Consider the following 23564-nt stretch of genomic DNA (forward strand, 5'->3'; position numbering starts at 1 on the left):
CCACTTCAGTTCATCTTATGAACTGCAAATTAGTTCTTCACATATTTGTCATGATTAGGTTAGGTTTATGAGTGGCTCATAATAGATGGAGAGTGGAGTACACAATAAAGGATGAGGAAAAACCAAGGAGGCTGGTGTCTCTGGCATGCCTTAGGTGGGGATGATATGTGGTAAACACGCACTTCTTTTCCTCCAGGGGGGCAGTGAACATTAGTACAGTATTTGTACAACTCAGGTATTCCCAATAAAGACCTTGAAATACCTGTTCCTCATACAAGGCAAACAGGTTTCCAGGGGAAGGCTTTACTACCTTTTTTTTTTTTTTAATCTGGAAACCAACTTTTAAAAAAAAGAGAGAGCACCAGAAAGAAAGAAAAAATGGTTAACATTGTTATTTTTGTTGGGATCTCACAGTAAACTTCAGTGCAAGAGGAAAAAGAAAGGATGTAACTGAAACTTTACATGATTCAGCGCACAGATTAAAGTATGTGCCTCTATTCCCTGTCGGCCTAAGGCAGAAGATAAGGTTAAGAAAAGTTAGAGAAAGGGCTACTTAGTCTTTACTAGTGCAGATTAAAGGATTTGAAAGGCCTAAGGAAAATGCTATCCTAAAAATGACTTGATTTGCTTGTGTTTCACAAATCCTTGGAAGGTACATGCTGTTCAGGAAAGATGGAAATAGAGATTATCATGGCAGATTAACATTGTAGTGCCATGATGCGGTAGTTCATAAAGGAAAGAGATAAGGCAGCACGGATGGGAAGCAATCTGTTCAGGCTAAAATAAGTCTGAGGAAGGACAGTAAAGGTTGGTTCTACTGCATCTCTAACAGCCCCCAGAAACAGCATCAGGAAAGGTTATCATTCTCCATACTGCTCTTACAGAAATATCACACCCCATGCCTCAGTTGCAGAACAAACACTACCAGCAATATTACAGCCTAAATACTCGTGGATCGAGACACTCAGATTTCTTCATCAAAGAGCCACTGAATCAATATGCAGAGCAGCAGTTAAGACCTGGTTTTGGTGAGCAGGGAATGCATCACGCAAGAGCTAATCATAGACAAGAATTTTGCAATGAGAGGACATGGGCTGGCTCAGTTAAAATTAAATCAAAGAATAAACAAAAATAGACTTGTTACTATTTATTGAACTAACTACCAGGAAACAACTAGTGAAAATAAGTTGACCAAATAACTCAAGGACTTCAATTTAGGAAGGGCTTGACATTTAGATCAAAGAAACCTTCAAGTAAATTGCGGGGAAAAAACAACAGCTTCTAGTGAAATGCTTCAGATCTAACAGGATGAATAATCACTTCAAAATGGCTATTACTCATAGGGAGATCAGACATCCCAGATTGCCAGAGCCATCCTGAAACATAGAGATTTTCCTATATATATCCTGGCAAAAATCTGAGACACTACAGAGCTCTGGATTTTCCTTGTCCCCTCTCCAGGCAGCGAGAACGATCCCATTCCCAATGCCACCACGACAGAAAGATGGGGACAACATCGGCCCTTCGCCAGGCCACACACCCCAATGCAGGGGATGTTCCTCTTGCCACAAGGCACAATGTCCCTTTTATAACAAAGCAAAGTTAATCACTTGAAGTCTAAGTAATCAAAGCACTTACAAGAAATGGAAAAAGAGACAGATCAGCAATGAAAACTGACTTGGAGGTCAGAGAGTGGAGAAATACAGTGGAAACTGTTGAAAGTGAAGCATTGCAAAGGAAATTAAAATAACAAATGACTCCTCAGCTATATAAATAAAAGGAGAACAAGGAAAAAATGGAACTGCTCCGAAACGGGAATGATGGGAAGATTAAAGGTAATTCAAGTATAGTTCCAAACCTAAATGAGTACTTTACTTTGGTTTTCTGTAATGACAGCAGTACTGACTTTAATGGCAGAAAGCTGGATGGACAATAGGAAAGAAAGTCCTTACCTGGAAGTGGAAGGTAGTGTGTTCAGGTGGGGAAGGAGGGAGCAAGAGTAGGTGTTGTCCCTCCCCGATTCTAAGCGATGCAGCACGGTAACCAGGACACCAAATGACACTGTCAAGGGGCACTGGTAGCACCTACAGAAAGAAAATGAAAAGTAATCTGGACAATTACATGTCCTTTTGTCTGATATCAGTTCTGTGCAATTTGTTAGGACAATTTCTGAATAAAATAAAAGTTGAGGACATGAAAGTAAATGGGATAAAACGTAATCTGAGCTTACCGAATAATATATTCTTCTGGAGAAAGAAAAGAAAAGAATTGTAACTATCTGGACTTTGGCAAGGCATTTGCAACAGTGGGAAGTTACCATTTAAATCGGCACGTGCAATGCACAGCACAGCTGTGCAGCAGGCAGTGATGTGGCTGGTGCAACGGGACCACAGGCTTTACTGAAAAAGGAAGGACCGTGCTGAGGGAGATTTCTGCACAGGGAAGCGCTGAAAGTAATGCCCATGGGCTGCACTTGTACAATAACTTCATCAGAGGCATTTACAAAAAAGGAAGTTATATTAATATATAATATTTAAATATATATTTCTATTAATAAAAAGTTCTGATGTCACAAGTTTAGGAAGCATTGCCAGAGCAGCAAAGGGTCGGAATATCACGCAGAAAGACCTAGATGGCTTTGAAAAACAGAAATAGGCTGAATTTATCTGGAAAAGCAAAGGCTGGTAGCAAAACTGTTGCAGTAAGATGGAAAGCTGAAAATTAATTAAAGATGGTAAAAATCACAGGGTACTCAGCTGCAGGGTGAGTACTTCTATAAGATGATCATACACACTCCTAGACTGTGGTGAGCGAACTCAGAACTGTTACTTATCCCCGGAGAAGCATCTGTGCCATTGCAGCCACTGAGCAGGGTCCGCTGCAGATGTCTGTACCGTTCGGGTAGCGGGTGACACGCAAAGAGGAATTCAGACCTGAACGGATGGGGAAGGACTTCTGCCAGGCCCGAAGGTCTGCCCGTCCTGCACGAGGAGTCCAGAGGTGTGGGGGCTGCTCTGCTCAGAGAAAGTCAAGGCTGGGAGGAGTGAACACGGCAAGGAAGTGAAATACGAAGGAGCGAGAAGAACTCATTATATTAAAGTAAATCAGTTGTGCACAGGGCAATGCTGGAGGCAAAACCCTCCAGACTGAGCAGGGCCGTGCAACTAGGAGCAAGGAAAAGTCCTTCAGAACGGGGCTCGCTGCCGCCGGTCCCGCCGAGCCCGAGCAGACCTCGCGTCCCGCAGCGGGGGCGCGCGGGGCCATCGCAGGGTCGCAGCCCGCCTCCGAGAGGGTGTCCGACGCGGCGAGGTGGCGTGTGGCGCAGAGGCAGCAGTGCCCGAGCCAGAGCTCTCAAGCCCTGCAGAGCCCACGCTGGATTCCTGCAGAAAGAGAAATGCCTCTGCAGCGCCTGCCCCACCGTGGACCCTGGCCAAAATCTCTCCCCTCCCTCTCCACCACCCCGGGTAACGAAGTTTGTCGTATTTATAACTTATTTTCCTTCTTGTGCATGCTTCCAGGTATACACTGTCCTGCAGCTCGAATGACATCCTGGCAGCAGAACAAGGCACTTCATTTCTGTTGACTGAGGGTTACATCCTCGGGTACTCCAAACCAGCAAAGCTACGTTAGCTTGCCCTGGCTAGAGATCTAGCCAAAAATATCTAACGGAGGAGAGAAAATACATGAAAAAAACCACAGATATTAAGCAGGGCTTTGTGTCATAGCTAGCACTGGTGCCCTGAAGGCTCTGGTTCACTGAGGGAGAAGGGGTAACACTTGCCAAAGGAAATGCTTTTTGCAGTGTTAGCTTCCTTCCTGCATCACGGTGCTCCGAGGCTCAAATCCCCAAATTTTCACAACTGCCCCAAGAAATGGCTGCACGAAGCATAAGTGAGTCCCTCTGGTATTGCCAAGCGTATCCAAATACACGAGAGCTGAAGCCAGCTATGCAGGTGAAACAATCCTGGATTCTGTTTCTGCGCTACTTCAGCAGGACTGAAATACTTACGTTTTAAGGAGAGTCTATAAATCTAGCTGTACACACATACACATGCATTCATTTAATTTCACTATTATGAGTAGCTATATAAAACTCCACAAAAATAATTTGCCAGATTCCTACCCCCTCTTTATCTAGGTTATAACAGCTAGTATATGGATTTATATTTTGGACCTAATACAGTAATTGCAACTTTAACAGCGTATTACCCTTTTCCTCCTGATGGACCTCGCTGAGAGTGTCACCCTAAAACTAACTGTGTAGGTATACAAGGATGGATGCTTAATCTAACAGCCACATCATTTCTGATCTTTAAGATCCCAGTGCAGGATGGACAGTGCAACTCTAATAAAGTGATTGTAAAATGTCTTTTTTTTCAAGGGCTGCAATTTATAAAGTTTACCACTGTATCCTTAACACACGAAACCTGGCAGTCAGGAGGAAACACACAAAATAGCCTGGCTCGTGAGAAGAGAAGAGAGGGATGGCTCTTCACCTGCCCGCCTGGGGTGAGGTGTCCTCAGCTGTGGCCCTAAGCAAGGCCCAGGATGCACCCGTCCTGGGGCTGGGTGGGATGGTGAGGAGGCAAATCTCCTGGGCTAGGAAATGGTGAAACAACTTAGGAAGATCTTAACTGATAACGCAGAATTGCTTTTTTCTCTCTTATAGCTCTTTTTTTTTAAGTAACAGCTTTCACTGTTGCCAGCCTGCATTTTTGGCCCTTGCTTTACCTAAATAAAATAAACATATGCCTTTCTTATCCAATCTTGTTGAGTTATAAGACCAACAGTGAGTGCTGTGGCAGCAATGATCCCCCTCCTCACTGGGATGAGAGGTGGGTTTGGGCCGTATCAGGATGCTCTCTCCATCTGGCAGCCTCTGCTGGGTTAGGAGATTTTGGGAGTCTGGAGAAACATCGCTCAATTGCAAGGTCCTGGCTGCAGGCTGTTAACTATGTAGACATTTGTGATATATATATTAAGATTAATCTAGCTGGCATATGAATAGAAATGCCTCTGTGTCAAAGCACCATAAGAAATAAGAGCAAAGTTTAAAAGAATATCCTATGTTGATTACCAAGGATGCAACTGGCAGAAATTGAGCTATAAATGCTGGGGAGTTTGTTCCCATGAAGACCAGTTGGCTACTCTGCAATAAGGCCCCATCAGAGATGGTTCACCAGCAGAAGTCTTGTACTTTGGTAACAGCAAGATGGGAGCAAGGATATACCATAACTCTTTTGTCATCCTCCTCCTTTTGTCTCAACAGGAAAGAGGATTATAATCTTAAAACAGGGAAACAAAGACAAAGGGGAGCAACCTTGCTTTACATCCTTGGAGCAAGGACTGAGTGAGATCTGAGGCCAATGTATTACACCACAGTAATTTCTCAACTCCTAGAGAGTATAAAAGGACTATCCAAAAGGGAGTTTGTCATTGCCAGAAAAGAGGAAGCCAGGAGACATGATGAGGGCTCAAGGCTCAGCATCCCTTGTCCTTGCCTCCCCGGGCACAGACAGAAGAAAGCTCTTGAGTGGGTGTGAATGCATGTGAGAAATGCATGTGTGCATATATGAGCAATCTGAGAGAATGAGCATGAGGGACTAGAAATAAAATTGTTTCAAATAAAATCACCCTCCCTTTTCATAAGGTCTTACACTGAGTTTTGTTGCTTTCATTTCCTGCAACACACAGTGACAAATGTGGGGAGGACAGTTCATCAGCCTTTTTGACAAGCACTGGAGAAGTGGCAAAAGTACCTGCAACTTGGAGGTCACTCCCCTATTGCTAAGATCCTTTTCCAAAGTATCAAATTTTCTGGTTACCAAACACTACTTTGCTTTTGATGAAACACCATCCCATATCTCTTGCAGTGCTATTTATCTTCCCCTTTTTACATTTCCAAGTCAAAGCGTGCCCTTGATTTGACTTGGAAAACAATATCGGTCAAGTTGCAGCTACTCACCAGTGTAACACCCCTTGGCCAGGTTCAGGATATTGGTAACAAATTATGTATTTCTGCATACTCGTGCCTTGCTATTTGGTTTGTTTTGTCTTTCTCCAAAAGGCTACTTGTACTTCACTTTCTATTAGAATTACATGATTTACTTTCTGAAGGAGCAAAAGTTAAGATGTTATAACATAGTTATTCTCATACTGACCTTCACCTTCAATCTTTCTGCTAAATATCCTGAACTCCCTTTTTTCTACAGTTTATCATGACTCACCATTACAATATGTTTGCTTCACTTGATGGAGTCTTGGGTATATTAATTTTGGAATGAATTTTCTAGTACAGCTGGGATATCATCACTAGTGCTGCTGCGCTTTAGCAGTCTTAAATTAGGAAGATACAAGACGAGATTTCTTAAGAGGCAAGTTTCCTTTACTACTGCACTTGTGTGCTAATTTCAGCTGGGATAGAGTTAACTGTCTTCCTAGTAGCTGGTAGAGTGCTCTGTTTCTGAGTTAGGTATGAGAAGAATGTTGATAACACACTGATGTTTTCAGTTGTTGCTCAGTAGTGTTTAGTCTAAAATCAGGGATTTTTCAGCTTCTCATGCCCAGCCAGCAAGAAGGCTGGAGGGGCACAAGAAGTTGGGAGGGGACACGGCCAGGGCAGCTGACCCAAAGTGGCCAAAGGAATATTTCATACCAATGGACATTATGCCTAGTATATAAACTGGGGGGGGGGGGGGGGGGGAGAAGGGGGGTACCAGCTCAGGGACTAACTGGGCATCAATTGGCAGGTGGTGAGCAATTGCACTGTGCATCATTTGTATATTCCAAACCTTTTATTATTACTGTTGCCATTTTCTTAGTCTTATCATTATTAGTTTCTTCTTTTCTGTTCTATTAAATCACTCTTATCTCAACCCACAAATTTTACTTCTTTTCCCGATTTTCTCCCCCATCCCACTGCGGGGGGGGGGGGGGGGGGGGGGTGGTGGTGAACGAGTGGCTGCATGGTGCTTAGTTGCTGGCTCAGGTTAAACCATGACAACTTGATAAAATGAAAAAGGGAAGAACTGAAAATAGGGTGGTAAATGTATCATTGAATTGTTTTCTGGACCACTGGGAAATGCTGTCTCTCCTTTCCACGTGGGTCCATGCCCATCCTGGGCCCCCAGTGGGGCACACCCAAAAGGCAGAGAACTCTGGGTAATCTTAAAAACATATGAGGTAATTCTTGCTTGTTGGTTCAACACTGGTGAGGTCACATCTCCAGTATGTCCCAAGGAGGACCTGGAACAACCAGGGACATACCAGATGGGAGGATCAAAAGAGATCAGCTGCTTATAAAATCACAATCTGCAAGAACAGACTAAATGAACCAGAGTTGATTAAACTAAAGGGAAGTCTGAGCTGGAACATTAACAGCCTCCTTTAAGTACAACCAGGCTGTTGCACAGGGAAAGGAAATAAAGTAATTTCCATGCCCATGATGGATTGGACAGGAAGTAATTGCGGAGAAGTAACGGACGAGAATGTAATTGCAACAGTGACAATTTGAGAGATTTAGGTTAGATATTAGGAAAACCATAAACAGGATAGAGATGCACTAGAAGAGATTCACTGAGGCGGCAGTGGAATCGCCATTAAAGAAGGTCTTTAACAACAGGCTAAGACAAACATTCTTCAGGGTGCATAGTCTGATTTCCAGTCAAGCAGAAAACTGATGCCTTGCCACCACATCTACCTCTATTCCATAAGCCATGTCTAGCACAACAGTTTCCGCGCCAGTCCCCCAAATCCCAGTGCTCTCTCTCAGTCCTGGTAACTACAGAGAAAACAGTTCTCCACATGTAACTCGCCCTCTAAAGGCAGGCAGCATGGAGTTTATTGACTGATGGATGTAGCAACATAGATGTCAAACCTCCTGGTACACTGTACAGGGACCTGTGACGTCCAAGCATCAACTGGCTCATATCAGCATGTATACTGTTACATGTGCCCTCCCTGAGCCATATTATCGATACGAACCATTGCATTCTACTTCAATTTATGCAAGTAGGGAGAACTACAAAACACAGCGAGTTCAAAGGGAGCACTGCCATGAGCTCGAACAGCATAAGACGTCAAAGAAAGCAGTCTTTAGTATACTGGGAGGCTCCTAAACATTATCTCACTTCAGCCATGAACAGATGGCCCTTATCTGTGCTAAGGAAGAGCACATTTTCTTTCTATTGCAGCAGTAAGATGCTCCAAGGCTGTTACTTCACCCCTGGTATCATGGCTCTAGAAGCAGCAGCAAGAGAGGCAAGACAGAGCTGCAGTTTCTGTAGAGCTACCACAATGCTGCTCAGTTTCTCCATGCGTCTCTCCTATAGATCTACTTCTGCATTTCCCAGAGACATGGAGGTGAAACTTTAGGGCTGTAGCCTGGCTCCAGCAGTGTAAGAGTTGGCACTGGCTTGCTGGGATTTTGACTGTGCAACACCCCTGGAGGCTCTACACCCCAGTTCCCTGGGCTGTAGCTTGCAGCCCACTGGGTAAAAGGCATTGGCTGTGACTGGCTATATAACGCTGTGATGGATAGAAGCAGCCCAGCTTCATTTTGAATCCCAGTTTCTACATCACTGTGGAGAGTCTCATTGAACTGCTGCTTGCTGGGGGAGAAAAGGAGAGTGCTTTTTAGTAAGAAGATCTTAATTTCTGCCCTGGCTGATGCCAGCAGTAGCCACAGCATGAGGCATGGTAACAACCGTGAAGTCCTTTGTTGGCCCGTGGCTTGTAACAATACATATGTAGCTCCCTCAGGCTTTCTGAGGATTAATTAGCTGATGTTCATGAAGCTTTGAAGATAAAAAGCACTCTGTAAGTGTTAAAGGATTGCTGTCTTGATGTGTCATCAGGATATCAAGGAGTTACTTCTTGCTCTGCAAGACGCAGTTACTTCAGGTGATCCTGCACAGCAAGCTATTTTTTCCCCACTTGTGCTGAACTTCAAACTTGATTGGGGAATTATTTCACTGAAAGATGCAAGAGTCTTCTTTTCATCCCAGGCTCCCCTCACTTACATGGGCCATGTCCCCACTGCACCAAGACTGTGTCATGAGCCGTGCTCCTGGAAGGTTTATTTAAGCTTTCCAACACACTTTACTGCAGGAGAAATAATTCTGCCAGGATGCCAAGAAGAGCAGATGCAGCACACCTAGCTCTGCTTTCCTCTTCCGCAGCGACAACATGCTGTATTGGTCCAGCCCTGCTCAGTTCCAGCCTAATGCAACACACCACTAATTTGCTTTCAGTTGTCCCTAGTATCTCTTCTCCAACAGTGACAGAAAACAAGAGAGACTGTCAGGTATGGAAACCAATTCACCTATAAAGACATATACTAATTTCAGAGAACAATAAGGGTACCTATCTGTACTACTCCTTCCTAGACACGTATAATCACAAAGTGTTTGTAACATAAGCTGCAGCTCAGACACCAGTGGTCCCTCACACCAGGGCTGGACAAAATTCACTGCTTCTGGAATATCACCTGGCTCACCTCTGAGATGAAATCCTTGTCTTAAAAAGTAAGTTAATCCTCATTCAACCCTGGATGCTTATGGTTGATTGTAACTCAAAACCAACTGTAAGCCCTAGAGCATATTAGAAACTGGAAACAACTGTTGATGAAAGGAAAAAAAAGAAAACACCAAAAAACCCAAACAACAAACCACCAAAAAACCCAAAAACTTTTCTAAGCTTTCTGGGAGAAGAAAGCTAATTCCTTGACTGACAGTGCAATTGAGGGCTTTTAAGTACTCCACTCAGTCTTAACATTCAGGGGGGCAGATTTTACAAAGCTAAGCAGGATCTGGAAGCAGGCATCAAGTAGTATATTTGGCAGTATCTCTTGGTACCCAATTTCTATCAATGTCATTTTAAATCAGAAAGCTACAGTCCAACCTTCAGTTAAGCACTTAAATCCCTTTAGTTTTCCTTGGTTACTCTGAACCAAGATTGATTATTAGTTTTAAAAATGGCAGGAAATTAAATATATGGAATATTTTTTCTAAAATACTCTCTACTTTAGCTGGAGGAGCCAGTATTTTCTAAGGGAGAAGCAAGTTCATTAGGGTATAACAATCCTTCCAGTTGGACATGGTTGGAGAACCTTAGAAAAGCCCTACAGCTCTCATCCTCTGGAAAGAAGGATGGGGCTTTGCAAAATTTGGGATAATTAATTCTGTTTCAACCTCCCTGGGTATAAGATTTAACATGCGATATAGACAAATGTGTTTCACCAAACTGAAGTCCACAGAAATTTAGGCAAAGATATGAGAAGATGTTACAAATATTACAATTCACAAAACTTTGCGTAACTTGGACCTAAAACAAAGTCTGAAGCTCTGAAAGTTTCCTCGTTTGTGTCTGTATCACCCCAAATCTGCTATTTTATGGAAAGATGAACATGCTAGACTCAACATATTACACATCCAAAGGCAGAGGCAGCAGCATCACCTCAAATGGCTGCTGGAAAGAGTGTTTCCTACACCACATGCATATACTCATGCTGAGGACTTCTAAGGATTGTGAAGAGCAACTCTTTAAGAATTAGATGAGACTGATTTCTGATTTTTCAGCTGATTTTCTTGCTTAGCCTAGAGAAGAGATATCTCTGCTTTTTTAAGGGATCTTTTCAGAGCAGTTGATGAATTGGGACTTCAGGCAAAATATTCTCCAGTATTCTCTGGAGAGGAGGCTAATGCAGAAGCATAAGGTTTCATAATTTTATCCAGATAAAAGTATCTTGACCTTCTAGTTCTGGACATCAAGCCATGCTGCAGTGATACTAATTGAAAACTGGAGGCTCCAGCATTTTTTATAAAACTTCCAAAAAAATGAAAAGCTTCCTGCTATTAATAATCAGCTATACAAACATCTTCACAAAAAAAAGGGAATAGCAGTAGCCACAGAAACAGAGTTAGACAGATGACCACTCATTCTGGCTTATTGTTTATTTCACAAAGGTACTACCATGTGCTCTCTCAGCCAAAATGACCCAGATAAGGCAAATCTGCATTTTGTAACCATAACTGACTGAGATGCAAAGCTAGAAAATCCCAGCAGGGCTGTTTCAGCTACAGCAGCATTCCTCTTGCAGTTTCTGGTTTTTACCCCTATGCCATTCACATCTTTTCAGCTCCAAAACGCTCCCTATTTTTAGTACACGATTTGAACTAAAAATTAAACAAAGTGGGAAATAGCAGACTGGAAATCACTGTCCCAAAGCATTGTATGGTAATTGCAGACACACTACATGTCTTGGCCCCATTCTCTTTCCACCAAGTTGAAGGCAAGTTTAACAGATCTTCCCTCCTCGCTCCTGTACCTGTCTGTTGTCCTTGTTTTGCTCAGCGTATACTTGGTTCCTTCCTTTGCTTTTTTACCTTCTCTTAGTTTCCTATTATTTCCTTTCTCATAACACTCTTGCCCTTGGGCTAATTCCTAATGTGCTTGCACCAATGAAGCTCCTATTGACTAAAATGCTGAGGAGCAGCTAGGGGCAGGAGAGGGGCAATGACTTTATACAGATGAAAAATTTAAGTGGCGCAAAACCAAAGTAAATCTGAAGCATAAAGCTGTTACCACCACCACCACCCCTGTTTTTGTGGTTTTTTTTTTGTTTGGTTTTTTTTCTTAGAACTTAATAGAAAATAAAGTCCGTGTAAGAGGGCATGAGGATACAATCACTGTCCGTTACTTGCTCTTATTTATAAAGCACAGTCGTGTTGCCTGGTGATGCAGTTAGGTGAATAAAAGGGGAAGAGTTTAAATGATGGAAATGCAGAGTAACTTCCCGGAGCAAGCAGTTATTCCATCAGTATAAATGCGTTCAAAATTGGGTCCCTATTCTAAAAGATTAATACTATTACAATCTGCTCCAGAGACCTCTGAAATTAGCAGAGATCTTTCAGTCTATTTTATCTGGCTTTTGATTAGCCTCTTAGCATAGACTAAAAACATGACAAGGCACAATAGAGCTGAGAAACAAGGAATAGGGAAGGAAATGTTTGCCAGAATATTACAGACAACCCTCATTAATTCCAAAGAATTATGATGTCAAGTCCCAAATAGCTGCAAAATGTTTGAACTAATATGTTCTTTCTAATCCACACTTTATTTTTAAAGTGGAATCATTATGCAAGCGTCACCTGAAAGATCTTCACTGCTTAAATTTGCTACATTAGCCTTAAAGTTACTGCGTTATTAGAATCCAAGATTACCAAGGTTAATCTGCAAATAGCTCTGCCCAGAAACACCAGAGGTTACATTTCTCCTGTCTACAAAAATCATTGAAGTTCAGACTCAGGCTCACTGGGCCACGGGGCCCAAGCCCATCACAGCCACAGACTCTGGCAGCTGGCGCATGAAGTATTTTGGCAGGCCGGCTCCCATCTCCCATACCTCTTGTCTCTGCTTGCAGGGACCTTCGAGGACACGCAGCTGGCACGCGTCATGCCCTAAATCTCCAGCATGACCTCTGACAAGCATCCTGTCCACTTCGGCCTCTCGGTACACAGATGGCCCTTTCCCATACGAGTGGGTACCCTGTTGCATAGAGGTGCCCAAATGAAAGCTCAGCTCAGAGCAATTTTTCTGAATAAGGTTCAGAGTACAAGCCATTCCTGTATCTCAGGTCTCTGCTATTTCCCTAGACAACACAGCTATCCTCAACTTGGCAAAACCGAGCATAGAGAGAAGCAGCCTATTGCAATTGCAAAAAATGCATTTGAGAGACTGGGACACACCGTTCCACTCCATGTTTACAACTGGCAAACACATAGCGCTTTCGCTTACTCCACACGGCTTTGCAAACTACATTAGCAGCAGCATACACATATCAGTGACCTGTTACAGCCTGCCCAGAGGAGCCTAGCGCTATGTGTGTACAAAAAATAAAATAAAAAAAAGACACTGCTTTGCCCCAGTTCAAAGGGCCTGGGGAACATCCAGGCCACTTCATATACCCCAATGCAACCAAGACATTGTGCGGCAGTACCTTCTGGCCTCTTTGCCGCAAGCCAGCACCTGCAGGTAGCATCACGAACGGGATTAGAGTACCAGACTGCCCAACTTCTCACACCAGAGATACTCACAGCCACCTTAACCAGAGCTAAGTCCTGAGTGCCCTGCTAAAGAGGCAGTATATCAGCAGGAACCCTTACGCATTCAACACTTAACAAACAGGGCAGGTGTTTCTAATTGCCTCTGAAGGCACATTTGGAAGGTGTGGATGAGCCGGGTCAAGGCAGGTGGGTGCTGCTGGCACCTGTATTGCTCTTGGGCCTCGGGCTTCTGCACTGGCCAGCTTCTCCACATCAGCACAGGTTTAGCTGCTTGCAAACATACTGCAATGAACAACCAAACGTGCAGAAATTACAAATGCAAGTGGGCTGTGGGGAAAGGGTGGGCTCAGCTCCAAGCTGATAAGAAAGTGTAAAGGTAGCCAGAGAAACAGTTCATCTGCTTAGCCTTTTCAAGACAAAGCGTTTGGTCCATAAATTCCTGCTGGGTTTGGTAATAGTGTATGAAGATCTCTTTTACTGCAGTTAGCATGCGCACATCACTGCATACACAAAGTGTATGGAGTGACCTACTTTGCATACTCAGTGGTTATTTTCCAAACGTGAGTATCTTGGTCACGTGAAAAAGTCAAGTTATAACAACCTGCACAAGGTGTTTGGGCAATGTGCTGAGGCCATAGCCCTACTCTCTCAAGCCTGCCACACCTGAACTTCCCCATGAACCCAGGGCTAGGCCCTTTACTTGAAGAAGTAGCATAGAAGAATGTTGCACAAAAATAACTCTTCAGATTTTGACAAAGAAATTAAACTGGGATGAGGGATTCAAGGAATGAAAAAGAGGGTTAGAGGGTGTTCAAGGAGGGGAATGACCAGAGCTTGTCACCTAGAGATGGGGTGTTATTGCCAAATTCCCTTAGTGCAAGTGTCATTGCACGAAGTGCAGTAATAGTGCGAGAAGCTCACTATTTACACAGAAACTAAGAAAAAACTCCCTTTCCGAATATGGGCTCTTAGGGACACTTCAGTGCCAAGGCATCCTCTACGCTGTGGGCACGACTACTTTGCAGTGAACCCTGCCGTCTCTCTGGGGTGGTTCCCCACACCCCTCTCTGGCCTCCTACATGCCCAGTTTTCTTTGCACAGAAAGAAATATGTGAGGGAGGAGAAGGTGTTGGAACTTCAGCTTGTACCTGTGTGTGGGGCTCACATGGTCCTCAGAGCAGACACAGCTGCAGCTCAGCGGACTAGCCTTGGGAGTGTGGGGTACATGGGATGCTGGCATCTTGACTCAGGCTGTTTCTAGAGCTACAGAAACACCATAAAGAGTTGAACGGAAACAATTCAATGCACAATTGCATTAGACTGGTATTTGATATGCAAAACTTGATCTGTATTCCTTAACAGATGTGTTCCATGGTCACTCTGAAACCGCTCCTACAAAATCACCTGTGCGCAAAGCACTTCAGAAACACTAGCACAGCGTCCAGGGAGGCGAGGTGTGGCTGGGCCTATTTCCGAAAGCAGCATGTGGAGGTAAGCAAAGGTGAGTGATCCTGTCACATCGGGGAGTTCAGGCTTGTGTTTACCTATACATAACATTTCTGACCATATCAGAGAAGAAAAAATGATGGTGTGCCCAGGGAACTAAACAGAGAAGGAATCTGCTTTACATGTGATTAATGGAGAGACAGGAGAATGTTTGCTTTAGCATCACCCACCGAGGGCCAGTGCACGGGTACTGCAAGGCAGCGCTCCACAGCTGTTTCAGTCTGTTCAGCCTTAAAAGCATGGGCACAGCTTCTGCAGGGCATCCAGGTCACGCTTCACCTGCTCAGCATCACTGCCATCAATGCCAGGCTGTGCCTTGGGGTATCTCTTCGCGGCACCTTTCCCTACAGTGCACATCCACAAGTGGGATTAGAAAGAGGAGCTTGCAGCAAGCCTTCCTGGGGCAAGGAGAAGGACCTTTCCTGGGGTCCCGGGGTGTTGGGGAGCTTTTGTGGGGCTCCCAGGCTATGTAGCATGTCCTGCAACTCTGTCTCTACACGGTTACCTCCAGCTTCCCTTCCTGTCCCCACACAGAGCAGGGACCCGCAGACGCTGGCATGTGATCCATGGTGCTGCTGGCCAAGGGATGAAATACATTCAGTGCACCAAATCTCAGCCTTGCCCCCAAGGCAAAGACGGAGGCGCAAGAACAAGGGAAAGCAGAAGCACAGGACGCTAACGCCTTAATTAGTGCTGCTCCCCCATGGCACCTTCTGGGGCAGTGGCTGAACTTGACTGCTGAACTTTCAAAGGTGTATAAGTACCAAATCCACTTCTGGGGATTTAGGTTAAACTGGTCTGGTCTGATTTTCATAAGTGGAAAGTATCTGGGACTCCCACTGCAACTCAACACATGGGACCATTCTAAATAAAAAGACAGATTCTGTGTTGCTGTGCATTTCAAGATATTTACTCACTCTTCACCTTTTGTTTTATGCTTGAGACACCATTTGAATAACAAGACAATATATCAGCTCTTTCCCTATTCTTTAATGCATTTTAAATAGTATTCTTTCCTGTTCTTGTAAAAGCAATGTTAAAGGGACAAATCTGGCATACAATTGAGGTAAAAGATATTTCACATAATCAGAGATCAACAGGCATGTTTTCAAGTGTTTTCTTTTTCAATTCTTTCCACCGAAATATGTTTAAACACAAATAAGTATGTCCTGGCAGTATTTTCTAATTGAACACAGAAATATTATTGTATTGAAACATCAAAGCCTAGAAGTAATATTGACAGTAAACAGATACAGAACTGCAATGTTACTGAATGCAAAACCATAAAAATTAAACAAACTAAGTAAAAGGGAATTAAGACCTGATCTCAGTTTTCTCAGCTACATTGTCACAAGAGAATAGAAGCTGTAAAATATGTTGTCTAATATGATTATTTCTCATAGCACAGAAATACAGAGAAGCCTCTATTTTAGAATTCATTAGGTTGACATTCAGTACCCCAACCCTCTGCTCCACAGTAGCAAACCATTTTTTGTCTTTTTTCAATACATACTCTTCTTTCAGGTTTAGTACCAATTTTTTTTATTATTATTATTTTAATTGAATAAACTTTAAGGAATTGCTTCTTTTAATGTGTTTTATGCCAAAATGTTGGCATTTTTTTGCAATGCAAAATCCACATTGTAGTACATCTGAAGAATATATACCTGCATGAGCAATGACCCCATGGCAGGAACATGCACTCTTAGTAGCCTGACTGGGGGCATGGACACAAATCACTCAGATGAGTTCATTGTCTATATTCAGTTTATCCACTGAATTATTGTTTGAGGTGCTTTGGCCAAGAAATGTAAAGGCTTTCCTGACAATGTCAGAAAAATAACTAAGAGAAATAATGTAGCAGATGTAAGTAGTTTGCCTGCACCAAGTAAATATTCATCTGCATGTCTGCAGGTGAAATTACCCACATAACTTTGCAGGAGGGTAGAGGGAATCACATCTATTCACCAGCTTGCAGTTAATTCAGAAATAAGAAGTATGCCTGCTGGGCTCTCCTAACACACCTTAGCAGAGGTATAATAAAGTGTTATGTGAGCAGACGTTGTTACTGACTGACCTGGAGCACAAGTGCTAGTGAGTTTTAAGAGGAGCTGAGCTTGTATGTGCTGGAGGAACTTCTGAAATTCCCACCTATTTTTTCTCAGTTGTGCCTAAATCTTATAATTTGCCCCTGGAACTGAATCAAACCACGGAGAGCAATTTCGGCTCATTGTGGTAATGGACAAATTGATGTTGCCTGAGGATAGCAAATGCTCCAACTGCCCAGAAATTTAGGCAGCATCTCACGCTTGCTGTGAGAAGCTGAAATGTGGATTTTTAAGCTGTTGTGCTTGGCAACTTTGAAGAGGCTTGAAAATTATATTGATTGAGCATCATATACAAGACCATTATTCTTACAAAACTCTTTCATTGTTCCCCCCAAAAATATTGTTGTAAGCGCAGAAATGTAAACTGCTTTGACAAGAAAAAGCAACAGCAAGAAGTAGACATTGGCTGACTTCTGTAAACCTGAAAAGAATTAATCTTTTGAATATAGGAGTCAGATTCTCAGCTGTGGAAAAAGAAAGGCTCAGTTCCACTGTCTTCAACATAATTGTGCTGTCAGAGCCATCTACCACTGTGTCATAGTCACAAGACACTCTTGTACTATTATCACAGATTCCTCCTTATTCTAGCATGGGCAAGGAGACTGCAGGGCTGGATATGGTGGGGAGAGAAGTACAAAACAGAGAGGGGGGAGAAAAAAACCCTGTGAGGAAAGAAAGAAATGCAATGAAAGAGCCCGAGTAACTGCAGTGCTAGCCACTGTCTAGATGTGATTGCTTTGAGTACACAGGGTTGTCATGAATTTTAGGGGAGCCATGCTGCATACTAAAAGGTCTGCCCTCAGACTGGCTTCCTCCAGGGCATCAGGAGTGGGAAGCCAGACTTTCCAGAAACTCACCTAACACCCCAGTGTCAGAGTACACAGAAGGGAGCCAGGTAAGCAGAAGACAAGTTCTCAGTCTAGAGGGGACCAGAGACGGCAGAGAAGAGAGAGATGGATGCAGCATTGCTCGTTTCATGGGGACTAGCAGGGAAACCAGTCTCAGTTCATATGCCAAGTGGGATTGCAGGAATGTATTGGAGGAAAAAAGCTTGGCCCAGCAGTGTTCAAAGACTGTCTGCAGGAAGGGTCAAAGCAGAAACGTAGCACCAGAGAGAAGGGCGCAAAAAGGGGCCCAGCTGCAGCCTGGCCCCGGGCTCGGCTCTGGAATGCCAGCGGGCTCGTGTGGCAGTCGGGACAGCAGCAGAGGGCAGCAGGAACGGCTGCAGCCACTGTGGCAGAGGCCTTCCCTGTGCTCAGATGTCCCCCACTCCGAACAGAATTTCTTCCCCCTGCCCTTGCTGCCCTTCTCTCCACCCGGTCCCCTCCCTGTCACCAGCTGTCCATATTCAAAGCCTCGACACAGCGGCCACGTTCCCCTCATCTCCCCTAATTCTCCAGCAGCCCTGCCTTTCCCTCTGCTGCCCCGTCTCCCATGGCTTTTCCTTTCCAGCCGCCCTCACCGAACCACGTGCAGTAAGGGGGAGGTGCTGGTGGGCTGGTGGCATCTGCAGGACCGGGGGGACCCGCCTTGACCATGCCATGGGCCTGCCCTGCCACTTTTGACCACAGGCTTCTTAGGAGCCGGCGCTACCATCAGCTGGAGTCCCAGCACATTGGCCTAATGACCCATGTTTTGTAGAGAGGGTCAGCACCTGCAAGCTGCGCGGTGGCTGCAAGGGGGAGAGGCTTTTTCATGGCTCTGTGTGTGGGAGGAGGAAGAGGAGAAGGCGGCCGTGAGGCTTGCCACAAGCCTGAAGCAGGCAGCAGAGAATTTGTTGAGAGGGACCACGACGTTCCTGTTGTCGTCAGCCCAAGGAAACTGGGGGAGCTGTGGTTCAGAGCAAACCGGTGCTCTCGCTGGCTGCCGAGGATCCGTGAGATGACCCGGCGCGGTTGTTCAGCCGAGGAGGACCGGGGGCTGCAGCTTGTCGGCCATCTGTGCCTGCCAGGCTCCAGCCAAAACAGCTCCCCGCAGGAACCCGCACCGACGCTCGCTCTCATTTTGGCAGGCGAGGAGCGGGAGATGAGGGAGGAGTGGTACAAAGCTCTGCCTTAAGAAGGATTATTAGTGTCAACGAATTTCTGTTTTCCTGTAAGATCTGTGACTGATTCCACCAAACTCCTCTTGCAGACAAAATCTGAAGAGCTGAAGAGTACAATATAAAAAATGCATGTGTTATGCAGAGCCATACTTGTCTTATCGCTCTCCTACCTGCGGCACATCCTGTGTGCCGCTGCCTTCATTTAAGCTATATTAGATTGAGGACTTATTTTAAAGAAACACCCACTATCTAACTGAAAAGCATCGATTCATATGGATACCTACACTCAAGCATCAAATATTGAACCCCTCGTCTACTGAGTTCAATGCCTTAGTAAAGGCAAATTTGGATCTGAATAAAAGCCTCTTGCATATTTATCTGAGTCTAACAATTCTACATGAAATATTAATGTGCCTGTCTAACTATCTACTTGCGCATTAAAACTTCACACTAGCTTTCCTAACACATATGGCTGGACTTTAGGAGCAGCAACTTGTGAGTAGTTCTCAGTGCAGCAAGGCATCAAGTGCCTGTGAGCATTTTTACTCCTTGAGTGTAATATCCTACACTTCTCCCAGCCTACATATGGTTATTTACTTACTCCCTTCTCTCTGCCTTAAACATCTGAGACAAAACAAAGGTGGAGAAAGGGGACTGGGTGAAGGGTATCCAGCACCCATCTGGCTCTCAGCTGTGAAATGCTGCATGTGCTGTGGGTTGTATTTTTGACAAGCCTTCATATACAGGGGTTTTCTCCTGGCACATCCCCACGCTGTGAGGACTGTCGTCTGATCACAGGCACTTCACTTCCCTTATTCAGGGAAACCTCCTGGCCACTTCAGTGGGAATTTGAGGAAATGCCTCAGGCTTGCCCAGCTGCAGGCTGCAGTGCCATAGCCATGTGGAGTTGCTTGTAGTCATATTTGCCATGTCTGAGTCAGACCAGATGATGTAGTCAGAAGATCATTTTGAATTTGTAGATAATTTTAAAATGAAGTTCCATTGAACGAAGCATTAGCTTCATCAAAAAGCCAAATCATGCTGGATTTGTGAAACATCACTCAGCTCTGAACAAAACTGTTATTCCTTCTCTGAGCTTATTTGCTCTTTTCATGTCCTCTGCATTAATTTCCCTGGGGTTTCCTACCCCTAAGTACCGTCTGATGAGGACAGTCTTGCATTCGGTCCCTGTTACACGATCCTCCAACTGCCCGATGACAACAGACATAATTAGCCCGAACGGAAGGGAACAGCAAAAGATAATCCTGCGAAATGACAGCTGCAAACATCCCGTTTGATAGTCTTCATTGTGCGCCTATGGCTGTTTTCAACACATGCCAACGAAACACAATGCAAACATGACTGTGCATGCACGGTAGCTGAAGAAAGTAATGCAAAATCTTCTACCAAATGATAAATGGGCAAAGAACCATTATAGATAATTCCTTGCTGACATATACGAGCAGACAGATCTTGGTCCATTTCTGCCCTCAATTACATGGTGCAGTGACCAGGCAATTTAAGGGGGATGGCACCTATGTTAGTGATGGCAGCCTAGATCCTCCATATATTATGATTATAGGAGGTAGGGCAAGTTTTCAAAGATGCCTAAGCACAGCTTACATGTAGTTCTGTGAGCGAAGCATATTAAGCATGCTGATATTTCTTTATTATTCTGGTTTTATATCTAATAATAATATCTAATAAAATCAATCTAATAATTATGCTATTATTACTACTAAAGCAAATACAAAGCACTTAGCATTTTGTCACAGAAACGTATAATTTTTTTGAGTTTCACATTCCTTGGAGCACCTACCTTAGTCTAGTGAATCATGCCTTTCATTTCCTCAGCCTTTCAGAGGATGTATCAGATTAGAAGAAGCTGTAACTTACCTTTACTGTAAAACCATTGAAGTGACTCGGGCTTCTTTGGAGATCAGTTTGTTCAGCTACTTGTACTAGCCTTAAGAAAGGGAACAGACTTCTGGAACTAAAAATGTTCTGCATCTTGAAATACACTTATATGTAGGTATCTAAAAATGTATGTCTTCATTGTCAGGTAGGACAATGTAAGTAACTGTTAAGTTAAAGTCTGTTGATAATGTTTTCTGCTTACTATCATTAATAATAAAATGTCAAACTAATTCTAAAAGTCAAAACTATGTGGCCGGGAAGATGTGCTGGATTTAATGTAGACAACAAGCAAAGAACAAGTCAGACTATTCTGGGGGGCGCCTCAAGTCAGAGGTTTTGCTATTTGATGAGGAAAAGGGAATTTGTTACTCGATGTGACAATGCTTTTATGTTTGTTATGTATATTGACCTACAAGATTTACTATGAGTCCTGCACAGTCTTTAAGTATTAATTTCCTTGCTTTTAAGTCTTGTTTTGTAAATGCTGTGATAATTATCTGTAGTCATTTCACAACTGTGGCTTTTGTAAAGATGTCTATTTTCTATATTCTCTTGTTCTTCAGATGTATTTTTCAGATTTTACTTTTCTGATAGATAGCTAGACAAAATGATAAAATAAATGGAGTCACCAAGGTCACCAGATAATTAAAAAAGAGCGAAGGTAGCTGTGGCTGGAACTGGATATTGATGTCCCATTGTAATTATACCTGGAAGTACCGGAGAGCAAAAGTGCACTGTCTGCACAGAATACGAGCTGTTGATACACTTGCAAAGGTGTGGGGCACTGCAGCTGCTGGGTAGCACACTGGGTGCCAGCACCATCCCAGCCAGGCTCTCCGCTTTGCTCACCCACAGCATGGGCAGCAAGGACACGCAGTGCTGTGCAGCACATGCTCTGCTTTGCCCTCAGCTCTGCTATGGAGATGTGCTCCCAGTTCTCAAATAAAGGCAATTCCCTTTCCATTGTAGTATTTCTCACCTTGAATACTATGATGTGATTTACTTTCAAAAGCCTATCTATCTGTTGGCATCTCTAAAGCACTTATCTCCATGGTGTGATACCTTAGCATTACACATGGAGTAAAAAATAATTACAGTAAGACTGCCTATGGGCAGCTTGTAATGATGGCAAATATTTTCATTTATGCTACTATTTCTATAGGCAGTTTTGAAATAAATGATGTGCACTTGCTCAGCTTCCTATGAAAAGATTTGTTAGATTTATTCCATTTCCATTTTACTGTTTCTCCTGAGTTTCTTCCTTTTTCTCATCCTGCACTTGAATTTCCTCCCTTACTTCTTTCACATTGCCCCTAAAAGAGATCAGAACAAAAAGAGCCAGAACCTTTTAAAACAACATTTCAAATAATTTTCTAAAGAAAACGACTGTGCTGGCTAAAAGAATGTGTATTCCATCTGCTGTTGCTTAACTCACAGCGAAAACTTACCTCTTAATTTGTAGCAAAGCATAGCACTGGATGAGGCTGAATAGATATGTGAGCTCTTTTGTTGTCTACGCTTATATTGTCTAAGCTAATAAGCAGACCTGGTTTTACTGTGTTACTATTTCTGGTGACAAGATCAAATAAATACCCAAATACAGTTGGGTCTATTTAAAACAATGATTAGAAGATAGACATGCTTACACCTAAACTCTTATAGAAACCTGAGAAAATGATGAGTTTTCATCCTGAGATAAATGAGACACAAGACCCCCTGTTTGAGGGACAGCACTCAGATCAGAAAGGAGACTCAGACACAGTTATGCAAAAGGGACAATTCACTGAAATTACAAAAGTCTAATTAGAAAAAAGCTTATGTTATTTAAATTGTTTGCAATGAGTTCCTGTTCTCATACAGCTTATTTCTAAAAAATATGAAGTGTCTTTCCTTCTACTTGTATACTTTCTATAGACCTTAACTGGAATAAATTTGCCCCTTAGAATCAAGTATAGATCCATCCTTTTACCACATGATTTAATAATCCCCCCCATACCTGCTGGGGTTCTTAAGGGGCCTTAATTAATCTTCAGCAGATAAATAAGTATCATGTAAATAACTATTTACACTGTTATTTACAACTGTTATTTACAACTGAGTAACAACCAAAACTGCCAGCCATCTTCCTTCTCCAAGAAAAAAAAATCATCAGAGAGATCAATGGGTAAAAAGAGGAAACTTGTAATTTACCATGAATTCAACAGGACCAAAAAAAGGTTCTTAACAAATCATTGCACATCTTTATACACGTTGGTAGAAAAGTTTGCTGGGAAGCCTCCTCAGCTTGTGAGGACCAGAAGGGGCTGTGGGGAGGGCCCTGGTAGACCCCAGGGGGTGGCAGGAGGGAGCAGACCCAGACCTGTGGGGACCCAGGGAGCAGCAGGTTTCCCCAGGGAACTGGGAGAGAGCTTCATGGGCTTACCCAGCCTAAAAAGCCACTGAAAATCACGGGATGGGAAAGCCAGGCTTGGGGAAGGATGTACCCTGCAGGGAGATGAGGGCAGGAAGGAGACTGGTTTCCAAACCTTGTGCTCAGTTTTGGGCAAGGAAGCTGAGTTAATCTATTGAGAAAGGTTATCCTGGTTTAGTTCAATATTATAGCATATCAATAAATGGCCTCAAGTTGAGGCAAGAGAGATTTAGGTTAGATATTAGGAAAAAAATTTTTACTGAGAGGGTTGTCACACATTGGAATAGGCTGCCCAGGGAAGTGGTTGAGTCACCATCCCTGGAGGTATTAAAAAGCGAGTAGACAGGGTACTTCAGGACATGGTTTAGTGGGCATCATTGATGGTTGGACTCAATGACCTTAAAGGTCTTTTCCAACCTAAATGATTCTGTGATTCTATGAATAAGACAAAGCTCTAAGGACTGGACAGCGCTGATGTCTTTTCACATGCTCATTTTGAAGAAAAAGAGGGATGT

Source organism: Accipiter gentilis, chromosome 25 (genome assembly GCF_929443795.1).
Source record: "Accipiter gentilis chromosome 25, bAccGen1.1, whole genome shotgun sequence".
Lineage (NCBI taxonomy): Eukaryota > Metazoa > Chordata > Aves > Accipitriformes > Accipitridae > Astur > Astur gentilis.